We start from the raw sequence: 24,595 nt of genomic DNA, 5'->3' as shown, positions 1-24,595 counted from the left end.
TCTGCCACTCCCTTTTGGGTTGCAGAGTTTCTGCTGAAAAATCAGCTGTTAACCTTATGGGGATTCCCTTGTATGTTATTTGTTGCTTTTCCTTTGCTGCTTTTAACATTTTTTCCTTTTATTTAAATTTTGATAGTTTGATTAATGTGTCTCGGCATGTTTCTCTTTGGGTTTATCCTGTGTGGTACTCTCTGTGCTTCCTGGACTTGATTGACTATTTCATTTCCCATGTTAGGGAACTTCTCAACTATAATCTCTTCAAATATTTTCTGAGTCCCTTTCTTTTCTCTTCTTCTTCTGGGACCCCTATATTTCAAATGTTGGTGTGTTTAATGTTGTCCCAGAGGTCTCTGAGACTGCCCTCAATTCTTTTCATTCTTTTATTCTGCTCCCTGGCAGTTATTTCCACCATCTTGTCTTCCAGCTCACTTATCCATTCTTTTGCCTCAGTTATTCTGCTACTGATTTCTTCTAGAGTATTTCTAATTTCAGTAACTGTTTGTTTGTTTGCTCTTTAATTCTTCTAGATCCTTGTTAAATGTTTTTTTGTAATTTCTCCATTCTGTTTCCGAGATTTTGGATCACCTTTACTATCATTACTCTGAATTCTTTTTCAGGTAGCTTGCCTATTTCATCTTCACTTATTTGTCTTTTAGGTTTTCACCTTGTTCCTTCATCTGTAACATTTTTTTTGTCATTTCATTTTTTTTTGATGGGTGGTGCTGTATTCCTATCTATCTTACTGGTTGTCTGGCCTGAGACATCCAGCACTGGAGTTTGCAGGCAGTTGGATAGAGCCGGGTCTTGGTGCTGAGATGAGGACCTCCAGGATGCCTCACTCCCATTAATTTTCCCTGGGGTTTGATGTTCTCTGTTAGTGCAGCAGACTTGGAGCTCCCACCACAGCAGCTCGGGCCTCACCTCTGTCCTGGGAACCAAGATCTTGCAAGTTTTGTGGTATTGTAAAAAAGAAAAAGAAAAAGGAAAAAAAGGACCAGAGCAGCACAATATCAAAGAATAAAAAAGAAAATAAAATTAGAAACATACAAAATATATTAGGAAATATAAAACTATAATTGAAACAAGTGCAACAAGGTAAAATAAAACCACAACAGAAAAAAGGGGGGGGTACAAGCCAAAAGGAGAGAATAATAACAAAGTATAAAGAATAAAATAAAATTAGAAAAATAAAAGATTAGGAAATATAAAAATATAAGAGAATCAACAATGAGTCAACAAGGTAAAACAGAACCCAATCTAAGAGAGGAAAAGAAAAAAAGCCTTAGATATGGGGGGGTGGGGTATAGGCAGGAGTGGAACTTAGGCAGGGTCAGGGTTTAAGGTGGGGCAGGACCTAGGCTCAGAACCCCCATAGCAGGAAAAGGCACTGGGGGTGGGGCCTAGGTGGGGTGATGTTCAAGTGTGGGGCAGGGCCTCTGCTTAGGACCTGGGTGGAAGGAAGGGAGGGCCTCTGCAGTGTGGAGTTCTGGAGTTTGGAGGTAAGGCCCTGAGTGAGGGTGTGTGGGTGGGGTTTAGGCCCAGTGCCTTGGACGGGGTCTCTGAGTGTAGAGGTGGGGCCCTGGGTGGGGGGGTGTAGGGGCAGGGCTTGGGCTCTGCATAGTAGGAGGGAGGCTCTGAGGATTAGGCCCAGGAGCCCAACAGGGAAAGTGCTGGCCCTGTTTCCTTCCATTGCTCTGTGCCCTCCACCACTGTCTCCTCCAGGGTCTCCCCCGTTGCTGCAGGACCCCTAGCCGTGGGTGTGTCCCACTGAGTGTAGGAACTCCTCCCCTCGCCCAGCCACCCCTCAGGGGTGCCAGTCACACAGGTCCAGCCTTTACTTTTCTTCCCCCTTCCATCCGACTCCCTCAGGACCCGCACAGCTGGAGGGGGCCTCAGTGAGCAGAGGGTCAGGCCCGGGATCTCAGCAGGCCCCGAGGGGCCCAAGTGGGCAGGGGACACCTGGTCCTGGTCCCTTTTGATCCTCTGCCCTCCCATTGGTACCAAAATTGCCCCCGACAGGCATGGAATCCCTTCCCCTCCCCTACCTGCCCGTCAGTCCTGTCCCACCTCAGCTTCTCCTCCCCCTTCACTCCCCCCCACGCCCCAGGTCCTACCTGGTCTCTGGGGGTTACTCCCGTCCCCTTAGGTGTCCGTGGTCCCCCAGGTGCCCTCGTTGTGAGCAGACGCGAATTCCGCATCCTCCTAGTGCACCGTCTTCACCCCGCCCCCCATATTCCTTTTAATATACCATTCTGGCAGTCATATTATCATGTAACTTAATGGCTACAAAAGGGATAAACTGGCAGCAATGTCACTGTGATACCTTTAGCTTAAGAATCTCTTCTTTTTTGAATTTTATTTGTTTATTATACAGCAGGTTCTTATTGGTTATCTATTTTATACATATTAGTGTAGATATGTCAATCCCAATTCCAGGGATTTCTGAAATTTCAGGGGCTTAGACGACCAAGTTAATATTAGTCAATGTCAATCAATCTTTTAGCATTCTATGATGTCTCATCAAGACAGAATCTTAATCTAAAACTATTCTTTATAACGGAGGCTATACTAAGGTATTGGTTCTTGCCTTTTGCACTCCTGACAACTGTGTTACTGAAGGATATTACACGCACTTGTGTTTCAGGGTCATCGTGTCTGAGGAAGCTTGTCTAAGTCTTCATGTCCGTGGGTCTGCCTTACCTGTTCTGATTCCACACTAGCTTCTTTCAGTTTATCCTCTGTTGCCTCTTTACATTTCTTCAGGTGTCTAACTGTTTCTTCCAATTCCTGAAAACGTGATACAGAGATTTTTGACAAACTCCCAATGTACTATATATGGAAGAAAAAGCTTCAATACTGTAATAAATGAGCCACCAAATTATGAAAGTATGATGGGGTACTTTCTAACTCCAGGTGCTACCAGACTATAGGATAAAAACTATTATTTTCAGTTTAACCTACAGTATACATTTGTGTATATGATTATAGATTTTGATTTACAGATTCTCCTGAGAAAAGATGATTAACATCTCTTTCCAGAACTGGGGAATACTTTTCATAGCAGACAATCTCTGTTGGAAGGCAAGAGCAAAGTCTTGTACAATCACTGTGGAAGAGGCAGCTGGGGAGCCAGAATGTGACACTGGCAGCTAATGAGAAACCAAACACGGATGCAGCAGTATCTCCGCGGGAAAAAGAGTCTCCCCCCACCTCCCCCCAGGCAATCTGCCCACTTCCCAGGTGTAGCTGTAATTCCCAGAGAACACATGGTGGTGGTGGGGCTCTGAAACCTTCTTCCCCAGACACCACTGCCTGCCTGGATCCTCATCAGATACTAAGGAGGAGAGGAGAGTTAGGGTTTCTCATACAACCTTCCTCCTCTCTATGTTCTGAGCATTATTCGCCTTAGCTGATAAGTGGAACTTAATTTGGGCCTTTTGATCCTTTATTTTCTCCTTGCTGCTGTTCAGTACCTTTTCCAACTCTGTGAGTTTCTGCCGCAGCTCCCGGTTGGTCCGGGATACTTCCACTTCTCTGAAGTTGCTTTCATCAAGGGCTTTCTTCAGCTGTGGGATACAAAGGGAAAATTAGAACATTTTAACCTTCCATTCAGTAAGAGAAGCTTATGTTTAGCTGTGTCCCTATATTTTGTTCTCTTTGGACCTTTCTTTTAAAAAGGAGGTTAAGTGATGGGACTTCCCTGGTGGTCCAGTGGCTAAGACTGTGTGCTCCCAATGCATGGGGGCCGGGTTTGATCCCTGGTCAGGGAACTAGATCCTGTGTGCCACAACTAAAGATCCTGTGTGCTGCAACTAAGACCTGGCACAGCCAAATAAATAGATATTTAAAAAACGATGGTAAGTGAGGCAATAATAAAAAGTAGATTTGTGGAGAAACACTCTCAGTGATTTTCATAATTTTTAACACTAAAGAACACAATTTTTCTTACAACAGATAATGTAAATGTATGTTCGCCATTTGCTTTCTAAGAGCATGGCTTTGGAATCAGACAGAAGTTAAAATCTCAGCTTCACCACACACTAGTCAAGTAATTTCAGATAATTAACTTCTCTAAGCTAAAGACTCATCACTGGAAAAGGATGAGAAGAGCCTACTTCATAGGATTCATGTAACAGTTAAACAAGAGGAGGCAGAGAAGGAATATAGAGCCTGGCACACACTAATTGCTCAGTGCGCATTGCTGTGCTTTAAAGGTGTTTTTTTTTTGTTTGTTTTTTGTTTTTTAAAAAAAAGCTTAAGCTCGTCTCTTTCTGTTACTTGTGACCTCATGTATAGAGAAGTGAAAACAAATTATATGGAGTGTATGTAAATACACCTGTCAGTTATTGACTATCCTTGCATGTATTTTTATAATCTTGCTTTTTTTCTATTGAGGTATAGTTGATTTATGATATTATATTAGATTTTGGTGTATGACATAGTGATTAAAAATTTTTATAGATTATACTCCAGTTATTATAAAATACTGGCTATATTCCCTGTGCTGTACAATATATCCTTGTAGCTTATTTACATAGTAGTTTATACTTCTTATGAATATTGCTTTATGTTTAGAAATTTTAATAAACTTGTCTAGTGGAAAAATAACATATTGATTACTATTCAAAACAAGACAACAGGCCCACAATGAAGTCACTTATGCTAAACCTTATGTCACCAAACTGAGACTTAATTACAGTCTTGGCTCCCCCAGAAAAGGACTCTTAAACCAGTCAATCAGGAATGGCCTGATAAGCATTAGGTGAGTAATCTGCCTGACAGACCCCTGCCATCCCTTAAAGGAAGTAACTCTGCTACTAGTAACTAATCTACTTTTTTGCCTAGTATAACTTCCTTGTTCCTGCTCCCCTCTGCCTATAAAAGTCTTTCATTTTATACAACTCCTAAGGGCGCCTTTCTATTGCAATCGATTGCATACTGCCTGATTCAAATTGACTTTTGTTCAAATAAACTCTTAATTTTATTATTCCTCAATTTATCTTTTAACATTACTTAAATCATTTTAGAGAGTTCCCCCTCTTCCTCATATGCCCTTAAATGAGTACCACTGGATTTGTAGGAAGAAGAGATGGCAGCTCTCCTCCCCCTTCACTCCCCCACACGCCGCAGGTCCTACCTAGTCTCTGGGGGTTACTCCCGTCCCCTTAGGTGTCCGTGGTCCCCCAGGTGCCCTCGTTGTGAGCAGACGCGAATTCCGTGTCCTCCTAGTGCACCGTCTTCACCCCGCCCCCCATATTCCTTTTAATATACCATTCTGACAGTCATATTATCATGTAACTTAATGGCTACAAAAGGGATAAACTGGCAGCAAGGTCACTGTGATACCTTTAGCTTAAGAATCTCTTCTTTTTTGAATTTTATTTGTTTATTATACAGCGGGTTCTTATTGGTTATCTATTTTATACATATTAGTGTAGATATGTCAATCCCAATTCCAGGGATTTCTGGAATTTCAGTGGCTTAGACGACCAAGGTAATATTAGTCAATGTCAATCAATCTTTTAGCATTCTATGATGTCTCATCAAGACAGAATCTTAATCTAAAACTATTCTTTATAACGGAGGCTATACTAAGGTATTGGTTCTTGCCTTTTGCACTCCTGACAACTGTGTTACTGAAGGATATTACACGCACTTGTGTTTCAGGGTCATCGTGTCTGAGGAAGCTTGTCTAAGTCTTCATGTCCGTGGGTCTGCCTTACCTGTTCTGATTCCACACTAGCTTCTTTCAGTTTATCCTCTGTTGCCTCTTTACATTTCTTCAGGTGTCTAACTGTTTCTTCCAATTCCTGAAAACGTGATACAGAGATTTTTGACAAACTCCCAATGTACTATATATGGAAGCAAAAGCTTCAATACTGTAATAAATGAGCCACCAAATTATGAAAGTATGATGGGGTACTTTCTAACTCCAGGTGCTACCAGACTATAGGATAAAAACTATTATTTTCAGTTTAACCTACAGTATACATTTGTGTATATGATTATAGATTTTGATTTACAGATTCTCCTGAGAAAAGATGATTAACATCTCTTTCCAGAACTGGGGAATACTTTTCATAGCAGACAATCTCTGTTGGAAGGCAAGAGCAAAGTCTTGTACAATCACTGTGGAAGAGGCAGCTGGGGAGCCAGAATGTGACACTGGCAGCTAATGAGAAACCAAACACGGATGCAGCAGTATCTCCGCGGGACAAAGAGTCTCCCCCCACCTCCCCCCAGGCAATCTGCCCACTTCCCAGGTGTAGCTGTAATTCCCAGAGAACACATGGTGGTGGTGGGGCTCTGAAACCTTCTTCCCCAGACACCACTGCCTGCCTGGATCCTCATCAGATACTAAGGAGGAGAGGAGAGTTAGGGTTTCTCATACAACCTTCCTCCTCTCTATGTTCTGAGCATTATTCGCCTTAGCTGATAAGTGGAACTTAATTTGGGCCTTTTGATCCTTTATTTTCTCCTTGCTGCTGTTCAGTACCTTTTCCAACTCTGTGAGTTTCTGCCGCAGCTCCCGGTTGGTCCGGGATACTTCCACTTCTCTGAAGTTGCTTTCATCAAGGGCTTTCTTCAGCTGTGGGATACAAAGGGAAAATTAGAACATTTTAACCTTCTATTCAGTACGAGAAGCTTATGTTTAGCTGTGTCCCTATATTTTGTTCTCTTTGGGCCTTTCTTTTAAAAAGAAGGTTAAGTGATGGGACTTCCCTGGTGGTCCAGTCGCTAAGACTCTGTGCTCCCAATGCATGGGGGCCGGGTTTGATCCCTGGTCAGGAAACTAGATCCTGTGTGCCACAACTAACAATCCTGTGTGCTGCAACTAAGACCTGGCACAGCCAAATAAATTGATATTTTAAAAAGGAGGGTAAGTGAGGCAATATTAAGAAGTAGATTTGTGGAGAAACACTCTCAGTGATTTTCATAATTTTTAACACTAAAGAACACAATTTCTCTTAGAACAGATAATGTAAATGTATGTCCGTTATTTGCTTTCTAAGAGCATGGCTTTGGAATCAGACAGAAGTTAAAATCTCAGCTTCACCACACACTAGTCAAGTAATTTCAGATAATTAACTTCTCTAAGCTAAAGACTCATCACTGGAAAAGGATGAGAAGAGCCTACTTCATAGGATTCATGTAACAGTTAAACAAGAGGAGGCAGAGAAGGAATATAGAGCCTGGCACACACTAATTGCTCAGTGCTCATTGCTGTGCTTTAAAGGTTTTTTTTTTTTCTTTTTTTAAAAAGCTTAAGCTCGTCTCTTTCTGTCACTTGTGACCTCACGTATGGAGAAGTAAACATAAATTATATGGAGTTTATGTAAATACACCTGTCAGTTATTGACTATTCTTGCATGTATTTTTATAATGTTTCTTTTTTTCTATTGAGGTATAGTTGATGTATGATATTATATTAATTTTAGGTGTATGACATAGTGATCAAAAATTTTTATAGATTATACTCCAGTTATTATAAAATACTGGCTATATTCCCTGTGCTGTACAATATATCCTTGTAGCTTATTTACATAGTAGTTTATACTTCTTATGAATATTGCTTTATGTTTAGAAATTTTAATAAACTTGTCTAGTGGAAAAATAACATAGTGATTACTATTCAAAACAAGACAACAGACCCACAATGAAGTCACTTATGCTAAACCTTATGTCACCAAACTGAGACTTAATTACAGTCTTGGCTCCCCCAGAAAAGGACTCTTAAACCAGTCAATCAGGAATGGCCTGATCAGCATTAGGTGAGTAATCTGCCTGACAGACCCCTGCCATCCCTTAAAGGAAGTAACTCTGCTACTAGTAACTAATCTACCTTTTTGCCTAGTATAACTTCCTTGTTCCTGCTCCCCTCTGCCTATAAAAGTCTTTCATTTTATACAAATCCTCAGAGCGCCTTTCTATTGCAATCGATTGCATACTGCCTGATTCAAATTGACTTTTGTTCAAATAAACTCTTAATTTTATTATTCCTCAATTTATCTTTTAACATTACGTAAATCATTTTGCAGAGTTCCCCCTCTTCCTCATATGCCCTTAACTGAGTACCACTGGATTTGTAGGAAGAAGAGACGGCAGCTCTCCTCCCCCTTCACTCCCCCACATGCCCCAGGTCCTACCTGGTCTCTGGGGCTTCCTCCCGTCCCCATAGGTGTCCGTGGTCCCCCAGGTGCCCTCGTTGTGAGGAGATGCGAATTCCGCATCCTCCTAGTGCACCGTCTTCACCCCGCCCCCCATATTCCTTTTAATATACCATTCTGGCAGTCATATTATCATGTAACTTAATGGCTACAAAAGGGATAAACTGGCAGCAATGTCACTGTGATACCTTTAGCTTAAGAATCTCTTATTTTTTGAATTTTATTTGTTTATTATACAGCGGGTTCTTATTGGTTATCTATTTTATACATATTAGTGTAGATATGTCAATCCCAATTCCAGGGATTTCTGGAATTTCAGGGGCTTGGACGACCAAGTTAATATTAGTCAATGTCAATCAATCTTTTAGCATTCTATGATGTCTCATCAAGACAGAATCTTAATCTAAAACTATTCTTTATAACGGAGGCTATACTAAGGTATTGGTTCTTGCCTTATGCACTCCTGACAACTGTGTTACTGAAGGATATTACACGCACTTGTGTTTCAGGGTCATCGTGTCTGAGGAAGCTTGTCTAAGTCTTCATGTCCGTGGGTCTGCCTTACCTGTTCTGATTCCACACTAGCTTCTTTCAGTTTATGCTCTGTTGCCTCTTTACATTTCTTCAGGTGTCTAACTGTTTCTTCCAATTCCTGAAAACGTGATACAGAGATTTTTGACAAACTCCCAATGTACTATATATGGAAGAAAAAGCTTCAATATTGTAATAAATGAGCCACCAAATTATGAAAGTATGATGGGGTACTTTCTAACTCCAGGTGCTACCAGACTATAGGATAAAAACTATTATTTTCAGTTTAACCTACAGTATACATTTGTGTATATGATTATAGATTTTGATTTACAGATTCTCCTGAGAAAAGATGATTAACATCTCTTTCCAGAACTGGGGAATACTTTTCATAGCAGACAATCTCTGTTGGAAGGCAAGAGCAAAGTCTTGTACAATCACTGTGGAAGAGGCAGCTGGGGAGCCAGAATGTGACACTGGCAGCTAATGAGAAACCAAACACGGATGCAGCAGTATCTCCGCGGGACAAAGAGTCTCCCCCCACCTCCCCCCAGGCAACCTGCCCACTTCCCAGGTGTAGCTGTAATTCCCAGAGAACACATGGTGGTGGTGGGGCTCTGAAACCTTCTTCCCCAGACACCACTGCCTGCCTGGATCCTCATCAGATACTAAGGAGGAGAGGAGAGTTAGGGTTTCTCATACAACCTTCCTCCTCTCTATGTTCTGAGCATTATTCGCCTTAGCTGATAAGTGGAACTTAATTTGGGCCTTTTGATCCTTTATTTTCTCCTTGCTGCAGTTCAGTACCTTTTCCAACTCTGTGAGTTTCTGCCGCAGCTCCCGGTTGGTCCGGGATACTTCCACTTCTCTGAAGTTGCTTTCATCAAGGGCTTTCTTCAGCTGTGGGATACAAAGGGAAAATTAGAACATTTTAACCTTCTATTCAGTACGAGAAGCTTATGTTTAGCTGTGTCCCTATATTTTGTTCTCTTTGGGCCTTTCTTTTAAAAAGAAGGTTAAGTGATGGGACTTCCATGGTGGTCCAGTGGCTAAGACTCTGTCCTCCCAATGCATGGGGGCCGGGTTTGATCCCTGGTCAGGAAACTAGATCCTGTGTGCCACAACTAAAGATCCTGTGTGCTGCAACTAAGACCTGGCACAGCCAAATAAATAGATATTTAAAAAACGATGGTAAGTGAGGCAATAATAAAAAGTAGATTTGTGGAGAAACACTCTCAGTGATTTTCATAATTTTTAACACTAAAGAACACAATTTTTCTTACAACAGATAATGTAAATGTATGTTCGCCATTTGCTTTCTAAGAGCATTGCTTTAGAATCAGACAGAAGTTAAAATCTCAGCTTCACCACACACTAGTCAAGTAATTTCAGATAATTAACTTCTCTAAGCTAAAGGCTCATCACTGGAAAAGTATGAGAAGAGCCTACTTCATAGGATTCATGTAACAGTTAAACAAGAGGAGGCAGAGAAGGAATATAGAGCCTGGCACACACTAATTGCTCAGTGCGCATTGCTGTGCTTTAAAGGTGTTTTTTTTTGTTTGTTTTTTGTTTTTTACAAAAAAGCTTAAGCTCGTCTCTTTCTGTCACTTGTGACCTCATGTATAGAGAAGTGAAAACAAATTATATGGAGTTTATGTAAATACACCTGTCAGTTATTGACTATCCTTGCATGTATTTTTATAATCTTGCTTTTTTTCTATTGACGTATAGTTGATTTATGATATTATATTAGATTTTGGTGTATGACATAGTGATTAAAAATTTTTATAGATTATACTCCAGTTATTATAAAATACTGGCTATATTCCCTGTGCTGTACAATATATCCTTGTAGGTTATTTACATAATAGTTTATACTTCTTATGAATATTGCTTTATGTTTAGAAATTTTAATAAACTTGTCTAGTGGAAAAATAACATAGTGATTACTATTCAAAACAAGACAACAGGCCCAAAATGAAGTCACTTGTGCTAAACCTTATGTCACCAAACTGAGACTTAATTACAGTTTTGGCTCTCCCAGAAAAGGACTCTTAAACCAGTCAATCAGGAATGGCCTGATCAGCATTAGGTGAGTAATCTGCCTGACAGACCCCTGCCATCCCTTAAAGGAAGTAACTCTGCTACTAGTACCTAATCTACCTTTTTGCCTAGTATAACTTCCTTGTTCCTGCTCCCCTCTGCCTATAAAAGTCTTTCATTTTATACAACTCCTCAGAGCGCCTTTCTATTGCAATCGATTGCATACTGCCTGACTCAAATTGACTTTTGTTCAAATAAACTCTTAATTTTATTATTCCTCAATTTATCTTTTAACATTACGTAAATCATTTTGCAGAGTTCCCCCTCTTCCTCATATGCCCTTAAATGAGTACCACTGGATTTGTAGGAAGAAGAGACGGCAGCTCTCCTCCCCCTTCACTCCCCCCACACACCCCAGGTCCTACCTGGTCTCTGGGGGTTCCTCCCGTCCCCTTAGGTGTCCGTGGTCCCCCAGGTGCCCTCGTTGTGAGGAGACGCGAATTCCACGTCCTCCTAGTGCACCGTCTTCACCCCGCCCCCCATATTCCTTTTAATATACCATTCTGACAGTCATATTATCATGTAACTTAATGGCTACAAAAGGGATAAACTGGCAGCAAGGTCACTGTGATACCTTTAGCTTAAGAATCTCTTCTTTTTTGAATTTTATTTATTTATTATACAGCAGGTTCTTATTGGTTATCTATTTTATACATATTAGTGTAGATATGTCAATCCCAATTCCAGGGATTTCTGGAATTTCAGGGGCTTGGACGACCAAGTTAATATTAGTCAATGTCAATCAATCTTTTAGCATTCTATGATGTCTCATCAAGACACAGAATCTTAATCTAAAACTATTCTTTATAACGGAAGCTATACTAAGGTATTGGTTCTTGCCTTTTGCACTCCTGACAACTGTGTTACTGAAGGATATTATATGCACTTGTGTTTCAGGGTCATCGTGTCTGAGGAAGCTTGTCTAAGTCTTCATGTCCGTGGGTCTGCCTTACCTGTTCTGATTCCACACTAGCTTCTTTCAGTTTATCCTCTGTTGCCTCTTTACATTTCTTCAGGTGTCTAACTGTTTCTTCCAATTCCTGAAAACGTGATACAGAGATTTTTGACAAACTCCCAATGAACTATATATGGAAGAAAAAGCTTCAATATTGTAATAAATGAGCCACCAAATTATGAAAGTATGATGGGGTACTTTCTAACTCCAGGTGCTACCAGACTATAGGATAAAAACTATTATTTTCAGTTTAACCTACAGTATACATTTGTGTATATGATTATAGATTTTGATTTACAGATTCTCCTGAGAAAAGATGATTAACATCTCTTTCCAGAACTGGAGAATACTTTTCATAGCAGACAATCTCTGTTGGAAGGCAAGAGCTTGATGGTCTCTTGAAATCCCTTTTTAGCAATAAAATGTGCTTTTCATTAGTTTGGGAGTAGATAAAAGTCCTGTAACGGCAACAGATGTATCTGAGCTATGGGGAAGAACCAAGGGGTGTAAAGTTCCTGAAAGACTATGAAGTTCACAAGTCTTACTTAGTAACTAGTACTTTGCATATGTGAGCTTTAGCCGTTCTTCAAAAATGAGTATCATTTTTATTAAGTTGAACATGAAGACGAGGTGCCATAGTCAAAGCTCCAGGCTTCATTCCTAAATATGATTCTAAGGACTTAGCTAAGATGAACGACTTGTAAGTTTGTCTTCTTCTATAGAGCCTAGAAAAGCCAGGTGCCCTCATGCTGGGTTTTGCACATGGCCTTTGCTGGTAATCTCTGAGATGAATCTTAGGAACCCTTTTACCTGGCACCGATGCTCCAGCTCCCACCTCCTCTTCTGCTCTGCCTCGAGTTGCAGCTCCTGCTGTTTCTTCTGAGCTGACAGATCATGTTGGCTCTTGGCCAACAGCTGCATCTCCTGCTGTAGGTTAGTTATTTCAGATACACATTTCTGGATATTCAGTGACTGGTAGGGCACAAAGAGGGAGACGGTTGGTGAACCTGTCCAAGTTTGGGATTTCATGTGAATAGTAAACAGAGTGTGTGGAAATCATCTACCCGTTCATAGCCTTTTTTCTGATACTGATCCAGAATTAGCTCCATTTGCCTCAATTCTGTTTCTATTTGCTGAATGTAAATGTGGAAATAACATAGAAAGATGGTCAGTGGAAAAACTGGCTTGCTCTTTTTGCCTATAGGCTGACAGAAAGAATCCCACATGAGATCCACTGTTACCAGTTCCTGCTGGGCTCTCCATCCCATCCAGCCCCCTGACCCCGAAAGAGCAAAGTCGTGTACAATCACTGTGGAAGAGACAGCTGGGGAGCCAGAATGTGACACTGGCAGCTAATGAGAAACCAAACACGGATGCAGCAGTATCTCCGCGGGACAAAGAGTCTCCCCCCACCTCCCCCCAGGCAACCTGCCCACTTCCCAGGTGTAGCTCTAATTCCCAGAGAACACATGGTGGTGGTGGGGCTCTGAAACCACATTCCCCAGACACCACTCCCTGCCTGGATCCTCATCAGATACTAAGGGGGAGAGGAGAGTTAGGGTTTCTCATACAACCTTCTTCCTCTCTATGTTCTGAGCATTATTCGCCTTAGCTGATAAGTGGAACTTAATTTGGGCCTTTTGATCCTTTATTTTCTCCTTGCTGCCGTTCAGTACCTTTCTCAACTCTGTAACTGTCTGCCACAGCTCCCGGATGGTCTGGGATACTTCCACTTCTCTGAAGTTGCTTTCATCAAGGGCTTTCTTCAGCTGTGGGATACAAAGGGAAAATTAGAACATTTTAACCTTCCATACAGTAAGAGAAGCTTATGTTTAGCTGTGTCCCTATATTTTGTTCTCTTTGGACCTTTCTTTTAAAAAGGAGGTTAAGTGATGGGACTTCCCTGGTGGTCCAGTGGCTAAGACTCTGTGCTCCCAATGCATGGGGGCCGGGTTTGATCCCTGGTCAGGGAACTAGATCCTGTGTGCCACAACTAAAGATCCTGTGTGCTGCAACTAAGACCTGGCACAGCCAAATAAATAGATATTTTAAAAAGGAGGGTAAGTGAGGCAATAATAAGAAGTAGATTTGTGGAGAAACACTCTCAGTGATTTTCATAATTTTTAACACTAAAGAACACAATTTTTCTTACAACAGATAATGTAAATGTATGTTCGTCATTTGCTTTCTAAGAGCATGGCTTTGGAATCAGACAGAAGTTAAAATCTCAGCTTCACCACACACTAGTCAAGTAATTTCAGATAATTAACTTCCCTAAGCTAAAAGTTCATCATTGGAAAAGTATGAGAATAGCCTACTTCATAGGATTCATGTAACAGTTAAACAAGAGGAGGCAGAAAAGGAATATAGAGCCTGGCACACACTAATTGCTCAGTGCGCATTGCTGTGCTTTAAGGGTTTTTTTTTTAAAAAAATTAAGGTCGTGACCTCATGTATGGAGAAGTGAAAATAAATTATATGGAGTTTATGTAAATACACCTGTCAGTTATTGACTATCCTTGCATGTATTTTTATATTCTTGCTTTTTTTTCTATTGAGGTATAGTTGATTTATGATATTATATTAGATTTAGGTGTAGGACATAGTGATTAAAAATTTTTATAGATTATACTCCAGTTATTATAAAATACTGGCTATATTCCTTGTGCTGTACAATATGTCCTTGTAGCTTATTTACATAGTAGTTTATACTTCTTATGAATATTGCTTTATGTTTAGAAATTTTAATAAACTTGTCTAGTTGAAAAATAACATAGTGATTACTATTCAAGACAAGACAACAGGCCCACAATGAAGTCACTTATGCTAAACCTTATGTCACCAAACTGAGACTTAATTACAGTTTTGGCTCTCCCAGAAAAGGACTCTTAAACCAGTCAATCAGGAATGGCCTGATCAGCATTAGGTGAGTAATCTGCCTGACAGACCCCTGCCATCCCTTAAAGGAAGTAACTCTGCTACTAGTAACTAATCTACTTTTTTGCCTAGTATAACTTCCTTGTTCCTGCTCCCCTCTGCCTATAAAAGTCTTTCATTTTATACAACTCCTCAGAGCGCCTTTCTATTGCAATCGATTGCATACTGCCTGACTCAAATTGACTTTTGTTCAAATAAACTCTTAATTTTATTATTCCTCAATTTATCTTTTAACATTACGTAAATCATTTTGCAGAGTTCCCCTTCTTCCTCATATGCCCTTAAATGAGTACCACTGGATTTGTAGGAAGAAGAGACGGCAGCTCTCCTCCCCCTTCACTCCCCCACACGCCCCAGGTCCTACCTGGTCTCTGGGGGTTCCTCCTGTCCCCTTAGGTGTCCGTGGTCCCCCAGGTGCCCTCGTTGTGAGGAGACGCGAATTCCGCATCCTCCTAGTGCACCGTCTTCACCCCGCCCCCCCATATTCCTTTTAATATACCATTCTGACAGTCATATTATCATGTAACTTAATGGCTACAAAAGGGATAAACTGGCAGCAAGGTCACTGTGATACCTTTAGCTTAAGAATCTCTTCTTTTTTGAATTTTATTTATTTATTATACAGCAGGTTCTTATTGGTTATCTATTTTATACATATTAGTGTAGATATGTCAATCCCAATTCCAGGGATTTCTGGAATTTCAGGGGCTTGGACGACCAAGTTAATATTAGTCAATGTCAATCAATCTTTTAGCATTCTATGATGTCTCATCAAGACACAGAATCTTAATCTAAAACTATTCTTTATAACGGAAGCTATACTAAGGTATTGGTTCTTGCCTTTTGCACTCCTGACAACTGTGTTACTGAAGGATATTATACGCACTTGTGTTTCAGGGTCATCGTGTCTGAGGAAGCTTGTCTAAGTCTTCATGTCCGTGGGTCTGCCTTACCTGTTCTGATTCCACACTAGCTTCTTTCAGTTTATCCTCTGTTGCCTCTTTACATTTCTTCAGGTGTCTAACTGTTTCTTCCAATTCCTGAAAACGTGATACAGAGATTTTTGACAAACTCCCAATGTACTATATATGGAAGAAAAAGCTTCAATATTGTAATAAATGAGCCACCAAATTATGAAAGTATGATGGGGTACTTTCTAACTCCAGGTGCTACCAGACTATAGGATAAAAACTATTATTTTCAGTTTAACCTACAGTATACATTTGTGTATATGATTATAGATTTTGATTTACAGATTCTCCTGAGAAAAGATGATTAACATCTCTTTCCAGAACTGGAGAATACTTTTCATAGCAGACAATCTCTGTTGGAAGGCAAGAGCTTGATGGTCTCTTGAAATCCCTTTTTAGTAATAAAATGTGCTTTTCATTAGTTTGGGAGTAGATAAAAGTCCTGTAACGGCAACAGATGTATCTGAGCTATGGGGAAGAACCAAGGGGTGTAAAGTTCCTGAAAGACTATGAAGTTCACAAGTCTTACTTAGTAACTAGTACTTTGCATATGTGAGCTTTAGCCGTTCTTCAAAAATGAGTATCATTTTTATTAAGTTGAACATGAAGACGAGGTGCCATAGTCAAAGCTCCAGGCTTCATTCCTAAATATGATTCTAAGGACTTAGCTAAGATGAACGACTTGTAAGTTTGTCTTCTTCTATAAAGCCTAGAAAAGCCAGGTGCCCTCATGCTGGGTTTTGCACATGGCCTTTGCTGGTAATCTCCGAGATGAATCTTAGGAACCCTTTTACCTGGCACCGATGCTCCAGCTCCCACCTCCTCTTCTGCTCTGCCTCGAGTTGCAGCTCCTGCTGTTTCTTCTGAGCTGACAGATCATTTTGGCTCTTCGCCAACAGCTGCATCTCCTGCTGTAGGTTAGTCATTTCAGATACACATTTCTGGATACTCAGTGACTGGTAGGGCACAAAGAGGGAGACGGTTGGTGAACCTGTCCAAGTTTGGGATTTCATGTGAATGGTAAACAGTGTGTGGAAATCATCTACCTGTTCATAGCTTTTTTTCTGATACTGATCCTTAATTAACTCCATTTGGCTCAATTCTGTTTCTATTTGCTGAAAGTAAATGTGGAAATAACATAGAAAGATGATCAGTGGAAAAACTGGCTTGCTCTTTTTGCCTATAGGCTGACAGAAAGAATCCCACATGAGATCCACTGTTATCAGTTCCTGCTGGGCTCTCCTTCCCATCCAGCCCCCTGACCCCGAAAGAGCAAAGTCTTGTACAATCACTGTGGAAGAGACAGCTGGGGAGCCAGAATGTGACACTGGCAGCTAATGAGAAACCAAACACGGATGCAGCAGTATCTCCGCGGGACAAAGAGTCTCCCCCCACCTCCCCCCAGGCAACCTGCCCACTTCCCAGGTGTAGCTGTAATTCCCAGAGAACACATGGTGGTGGTGGGGCTCTGAAACCATCTTCCCCAGACATCACTTCCTGGCTGGATCCTCATCAGATACTAAGCAGGAGAGGAGAGTTAGGGTTTCTCATACAACCTTCCTCCTCTCTATGTTCTGAGCATTATTCGCCTTAGCTGATAAGTGGAACTTAATTTGGGCCTTTTGATCCTTTATTTTCTCCTTGCTGCCGTTCAGTACCTTTCTCAACTCTGTAAGTGTCTGCCACAGCTCCCGGTTGGTCTGGGATACTTCCACTTCTCTGAAGTTGCTTTCATCAAGGGCTTTCTTCAGCTGTGGGATACAAAGGGAAAATTAGAACATTTTAACCTTCCATTCAGTAAGAGAAGCTTATGTTTAGCTGTGTCCCTATATTTTGTTCTCTTTGGACCTTTCTTTTAAAAAGGAGGTTAAGTGATGGGACTTCCCTGGTGGTCCAGTGGCTAAGACTCTGTGCTCCCAATGCATGAGGGCCGGGTTTGATCCCTGGTCAGGGAACTAGATCCTGTGTGCCACAACTAAAGATCCTGTGTGCTGCAACTAAGACCTGGCACAGCCAAATAAATAGATATTTTAAAAAGGAGGGTAAGTGAGGCAATAATAAGAAGTAGATTTGTGGAGAAACACTCTCAGTGATTTTCATAATTTTTAACACTAAAGAACACACTTTTTCTTACAACAGATAATGTAAATGTATGTTCGTTATTTGCTTTCTAAGAGCATGGCTTTGGAATCAGACAGAAGTTAAAATCTCAGCTTCACCACACACTAGTCAAGTAATTTCAGATAATTAACTTCCCTAAGCTTCAGGTTCATCATTGGAAAAGTATGAGAATAGCCTACTTCATAGGATTCATGTAACAGTTAAACAAGAGGAGGCAGAGAAGGAATATAGAGCCTGGCACACACTAATTGCTCAGTGCTCATTGCTGTGCTTTAAGGGTTTTTTTTTTTTTTTAAAAACTTAAGCTCGTGACTTCATATATGGAGAAGTGAAAATGAATTATATGGAGTTTTGTAAATACACCTGTCAGTTATTGACTATCCTTGCATATATTTTTATAATATTGATTTTGTCTATTGAGGTATAGTTGATTTATGATATTATATTAGTATTAGGTGTAGGACATAGTGATTAAAAATTTTTATAGATCATACTCCAGTTATTATAAAATACTTGCTATATTCCCTGTGCTGTACAATATATCCTTGTAGCTTATTTACATAGTAGTTTATACTTCTTATGAATATTGCTTTATGTTTAGAAATTTTAATAAACTTGTCTAGTGGAAAAATAACATAGTGATTACTATTCAAAACAAGACAACAGACCCACAATGAAGTCACTTATGCTAAACCTTATGTCACCAAACTGAGACTTAATTACAGTCTTGGCTCCCCCAGAAAAGGACTCTTAAACCAGTCAATCAGGAATGGCCTGATCAGCATTAGGTGAGTAATCTGCCTGACAGACCCCTGCCGTCCCTTAAAGGAAGTAACTCTGCTACTAGTAACTAATCTACCTTTTTGCCTAGTATAACTTCCTTGTTCCTGCTCCCCTCTGCCTATAAAAGTCTTTCATTTTATACAAATCCTCAGAGCGCCTTTCTATTGCAATCGATTGCATACTGTCTGATTCAAATTGACTTTTGTTCAAATAAACTCTTAATTTTATTATTCCTGAATTTATCTTTTAACATTACTTAAATCATTTTACAGAGTTCCCCCTCTTCCTCATATGCCCTTAAATGAGTACCACTGGATTTGTAGGAAGAAGAGACGGCAGCTCTCCTCCTCCTTCACTCCCCCACACACCCCAGGTCCTACCTGGTCTCTGGGGGTTCCTCCCGTCCCCTTAGGTGTCCGTGGTCCCCCAGGTGCCCTCGTTGTGAGCAGACGCGAATTCCGCATCATCCTAGTGCACAGTCTTCACCCCGCCCCCCATATTCCTTTTAATATACCATTCTGGCAGTCATATTATCATGTAACTTAATGGCTACAAAAGGGATAAACTGGCAGCAAGGTCACTGTGATACCTTTAGCTTAAGTATCTCTTCTTTTTTGAATTTTATTTATTTATTATACAGCAGGTTCTTATTGGTTATCTATTTTATACATATTAGTGTAGATATGTCAATCCCAATTCCAGGGATTTCTGGAATTTCAGGGGCTTGGATGACCAAGTTAATATTAGTCAATGTCAATCAATCTTTTAGCATTCTATGATGTCTCATCAAGACACAGAATCTTAATCTAAAACTATTCTTTATAACGGAAGCTATACTAAGGTATTGGTTCTTGCCTTATGCACTCCTGACAACTGTGTTACTGAAGGATATTATACGCACTTGTGTTTCAGGGTCATCGTGTCTGAGGAAGCTTGTCTAAGTCTTCATGTCCGTGGGTCTGCCTTACCTGTTCTGATTCCACACTAGCTTCTTTCAGTTTATCCTCTGTTGCCTCTTTACATTTCTTCAGGTGTCTAAATGTTTCTTCCAATTCCTGAAAACGTGATACAGAGATTTTTGACAAACTCCCAATGTACTATATATGGAAGAAAAAGCTTCAATATTGTAATAAATGAGCCACCAAATTATGAAAGTATGATGGGGTACTTTCTAACTCCAGGTGCTACCAGACTATAGGATAAAAACTATTATTTTCAGTTTAACCTACAGTATACATTTGTGTATATGATTATAGATTTTGATTTACAGATTCTCCTGAGAAAAGATGATTAACATCTCTTTCCAGAACTGGAGAATACTTTTCATAGCAGACAATCTCTGTTGGAAGGCAAGAGCTTGATGGTCTCTTGAAATCCCTTTTTAGTAATAAAATGTGCTTTTCATTAGTTTGGGAGTAGATAAAAGTCCTGTAACGGCAACAGATGTATCTGAGCTATGGGGAAGAACCAAGGGGTGTAAAGTTCCTGAAAGACTATGAAGTTCACAAGTCTTACTTAGTAACTAGTACTTTGCATATGTGAGCTTTAGCCGTTCTTCAAAAATGAGTATCATTTTTATTACGTTGAACATGAAGACGAGGTGCCATAGTCAAAGCTCCAGGCTTCATTCCTAAATAAGGTTCTAAGGACTTAGCTAAGGTGAACGACTTGTAAGTTTGTCTTCTTCTATAGAGCCTAGAAAAGCCAGGTGCCCTCATGCTGGGTTTTGCACATGGCCTTTGCTGGTAATCTCTGAGATGAATCTTAGGAACCCTTTTACCTGGCACCGATGCTCCAGCTCCCACCTCCTCTTCTGCTCTGCCTCGAGTTGCAGCTCCTGCTGTTTCTTCTGAGCTGACAGATCATGTTGGCTCTTGGCCAACAGCTGCATCTCCTGCTGTAGGTTAGTCATTTCAGATACACATTTCTGGATACTCAGTGACTGGTAAGGCACAAAGAGGGAGACGGTTGCTGAACCTGTCCAAGTTTGGGATTTCATGTGAATGGTAAACAGTGTGTGGAAATCATCTACCCGTTCATAGCCTTGTTTCTGATACTGATCCTTAATTAGCTCCTTTTGCCTCAATTCTGTTTCTATTTGGTGAATGTAAATGTGGAAATAACATAGAAAGATGGTCAGTGGAAAAACTGGCTTGCTCTTTTTGCCTATAGGCTGACAGAAAGAATCCCACATGAGATCCACTGTTACCAGTTCCTGCTGGGCTCTCCTTCCCATCCAGCCCCCTGACCCCGAAAGAGCAAAGTCTTGTACAATCACTGTGGAAGAGACAGCTGGGGAGCCAGAATGTGACACTGGCAGCTAATGAGAAACCAAACACGGATGCAGCAGTATCTCCGCGGGACAAAGAGTCTCCCCCCACCTCCCCCCAGGCAACCTGCCCACTTCCCAGGTGTAGCTGTAATTCCCAGAGAACACATGGTGGTGGTGGGGCTCTGAAACCATATTCCCCAGACATCACTTCCTGCCTGGATCCTCATCAGATAATAAGGAGGAGAGGAGAGTTAGGGTTTCTCATACAACCTTCTTCCTCTCTATGTTCTGAGCATTATTCGCCTTAGCTGATAAGTGGAACTTAATTTGGGCCTTTTGATCCTTTATTTTCTCCTTGCTGCCGTTCAGTACCTTTCTCAACTCTGTAAGTGTCTGCCACAGCTCCCGGTTGGTCTGGGATACTTCCACTTCTCTGAAGTTGCTTTCATCAAGGGCTTTCTTCAGCTGTGGGATACAAAGGGAAAATTAGAACATTTTAACCTTCCATACAGTAAGAGAAGCTTATGTTTAGCTGTGTCCCTATATTTTGTTCTCTTTGGACCTTTCTTTTAAAAAGGAGGTTAAGTGATGGGACTTCCCTGGTGGTCCAGTGGCTAAGACTGTGTGCTCCCAATGCATGGGGGCCGGGTTTGATCCCTGGTCAGGGAACTAGATCCTGTGTGCCACAACTAAAGATCCTGTGTGCTGCAACTAAGACCTGGCACAGCCAAATAAATAGATATTTTAAAAAGGAGGGTAAGTGAGGCAATAATAAGAAGTAGATTTGTGGAGAAACACTCTCAGTGATTTTCATAATGTTTAACACTAAAGAACACAATTTTTCTTACAACAGATAATGTAAATGTATGTTCGTCATTTGCTTTCTAAGAGCATGGCTTTGGAATCAGACAGAAGTTAAAATCTCAGCTTCACCACACACTAGTCAAGTAATTTCAGATAATTAACTTCCCTAAGCTAAAAGTTCATCATTGGAAAAGTATGAGAATAGCCTACTTCATAGGATTCATGTAACAGTTAAACAAGAGGAGGTAGAAAAGCAATATAGAGCCTGGCACACACTAATTGCTCAGTGCTCATTGCTGTGCTTTAAAGGTTTTTTTTTTCTTTTTAAAGCTTAAGCTGATCTCTTTCTGTCACTTGTAACCTCATGTATGGAGAAGTGAAAATAAATTATATGGAGTGTATGTAAATACACCTGTCAGTTATTGACTATCCTTGCATGTATTTTCATAATCTTGCTTTTTTTTCTATTGAGGTATAGTTGATTTATGATATTATATTAGATTTAGGTGTAGGACATAGTGATTAAAAATTTTTATAGATTATACTCCAGTTATTATAAAATACTTGCTATATTCCCTGTGCTGTACAATATATCCTTGTAGCTTATTTACATAGTAGTTTATACTTCTTATGAATATTGCTTTATGTTTAGAAATTTTAATAAACTTGTCTAGTGGAAAAATAACATAGTGATTACTATTCAAAACAAGACAACAGACCCACAATGAAGTCACTTATGCTAAACCTTATGTCACCAAACTGAGACTTAATTACAGTTTTGGCTCTCCCAGAAAAGGACTCTTAAACCAGTCAATCAGGAATGGCCTGATCAGCATTAGGTGAGTAATCTGCCTGACAGACCCCTGCCATCCCTTAAAGGAAGTAACTCTGCTACTAGTAACTAATCTACTTTTTTGCCTAGTATAACTTCCTTGTTCCTGCTCCCCTCTGCCTATAAAAGTCTTTCATTTTATACAACTCCTCAGAGCGCCTTTCTATTGCAATTGATTGCATACTGCCTGACTCAAATTGACTTTTGTTCAAATAAACTCTTAATTTTATTATTCCTCAATTTATCTTTTAACATTACTTAAATCATTTTACAGAGTTCCCCCTCTTCCCCATATGCCCTTAAATGAGTACCACTGGATTTGTAGGAAGAAGAGTCGGCAGCTGAGAAGGGAGATGATAGGAGGGTGGTATACTCTGTGGCTGGTAAGTATTTAACATGTGAAAGAAAAAAGTCAAAATTATGTGTTACCTTTTCTCTTTATACTAGCTCATTCCCTCAGATCCTAACCTCACACTACAGTGTTACTCTTTTATTGTCACCCAACTAAATTTCTGTTAGATATTCCACCATTACCTCAATCACAGCTTTGTCAAAACTGGGTAAGCCCTAAAAACTAACCCTCAAAACCACCCTGGAAAGCAGTTGTGATGATTTCCATTTTGATTGAGGAAACTGAGACTCAGAAGTGAAGTCTTCTGCACAGATAGTAAATTTACACATTGCTAATAAGAGGCAGCGCTGGGAATCTTAAACAGTGTATCCTGAACCCACCCCTGCCACTAACTGCTCAAGACATCACACTCATACTGTTCCTTGGTCTCTCCTGCACAAGTTCACCATCTTTACTGATCCCTGTTAAAAGGATTTAAACCTTTAAATATTCTGAACAACTCTCTCTGAATAAAGGTACTTTTAATTTCAGTGCCCATTTTTGTTTCCCACAGAAATTATTTCTATAATATTTTTAACACTTATACAGTGCTTTTTCAATTTACAAAGCATCCTATAAACGGTTGAATCTGATTTTGTGACTGTGCGCTGTCAAGTGCAATTGCTAAATACGCTAAATTTGGCAAAATACAGACTGGCCACCCCAACCAAGTCTTCGAATTATTTTAATTACTCCCTCCCCTTTGCTTATGATACATTTAGTGTCTGATTTTTCTATTAATTAAAATGGATTTTTGATTTGATTGTTCTCTATTTTCAACAGAAACACTTTGCTTGGCTCTAATCATCTGAAGCCCAGAGTAACTGCTGTAGTTCCCCTTAGCCTCCATGTTTCCAGTTTCTCTTCATTCTTACCTACTCTCCACTGCTAACAGACTAACTGACCTAACATTGTGCTCACAGCCTTCTCAGAAACCTACAGTGCTCTCCTTTTACCTAATACTTTCCATCCAACATTCTGGTAGTCAAGGCCATCTACCAGCTGGTCTCATCTAAGCTAACCCCCTTTTCTCAGAAATTTCCTAAAGTCTCTGCTCTGATCAAGAGAGGCAAATCCTTTTTCTTTGCTCACATGTCCTATTTATTTCTGTAACTAAGCTTTGTTCATCCTCTTACATAGAGTGTCACAGCCCTGTCAGCTCTGCCAGTCTCAACCCTGTAGAATTTCGTCAAGCTTCCCCTCTTCTTCGATCACCCAACCAGCCTAAAACAAACTTTCCCTTACTTTTGAATTCCTTTAAAATTGTACACAGCTTCTAGCTATCCAGGAAACATCTTCTGATGTCTTCCTAGTTGTCTCATGTAAAGAGTGGAGATGACAATTAAATAAGGGGTAATTTAGCACGGACCACATCTTCTGCTGTTTTTACTTGTGCCTCTTAGGAGGAGGTAGGTGCATGATGGATGCTAGTTAAGTGAATTGAGGAGACAGGTGATTTGCCATCTGTCTAGCAGATGGCGGTCTCCTCCTTCCCACTCAGTTATTATTCTCCAATGGGAAGGCTGTCATCAAGGCATTCCTTCATTGGGCAGATAACTATATCAGAAACTTTTTCTGTGTTAATTTACAAACAGCATAGAGATGTATCTGGCTTGCTGGCAAAATGGGGATTAGAAGAACCAAAGAACAACTGTAGCCATTCTCGGAAATCCTGTAGCTGGTTCTCCTCTTCAAAGGCATTCACCTAGAGGGAGGCTTTTGTC

General features: G+C 40.4%; 1 pseudogene across 1 annotated transcript in view; it reads right to left on the bottom strand.

The window, feature by feature from the left end:
• Positions 1-24,595, bottom strand: part of LOC307057539 (coiled-coil domain-containing protein 150-like) — a 197,461-nt pseudogene that overhangs the window by 6,807 nt on the left and 166,059 nt on the right. The window contains exons 23-26 of the transcript in view: positions 17,225-17,419; positions 16,715-16,783; positions 16,463-16,624; positions 15,651-15,737 (exon numbers count right to left, since the gene is read on the bottom strand). The product of the transcript in view is annotated as a coiled-coil domain-containing protein 150-like (transcript). The remainder of the gene's footprint in view (positions 1-15,650; positions 15,738-16,462; positions 16,625-16,714; positions 16,784-17,224; positions 17,420-24,595) is intronic.

The sequence above is a fragment of the Hyperoodon ampullatus genome, assembly GCF_949752795.1.
Source record: "Hyperoodon ampullatus genome assembly, chromosome: 8".
NCBI classification, from domain to species: domain Eukaryota; kingdom Metazoa; phylum Chordata; class Mammalia; order Artiodactyla; family Ziphiidae; genus Hyperoodon; species Hyperoodon ampullatus.
Note: the sequence above shows the minus strand (reverse complement) of the source record. Positions and strands in the feature narration are given on the sequence as shown.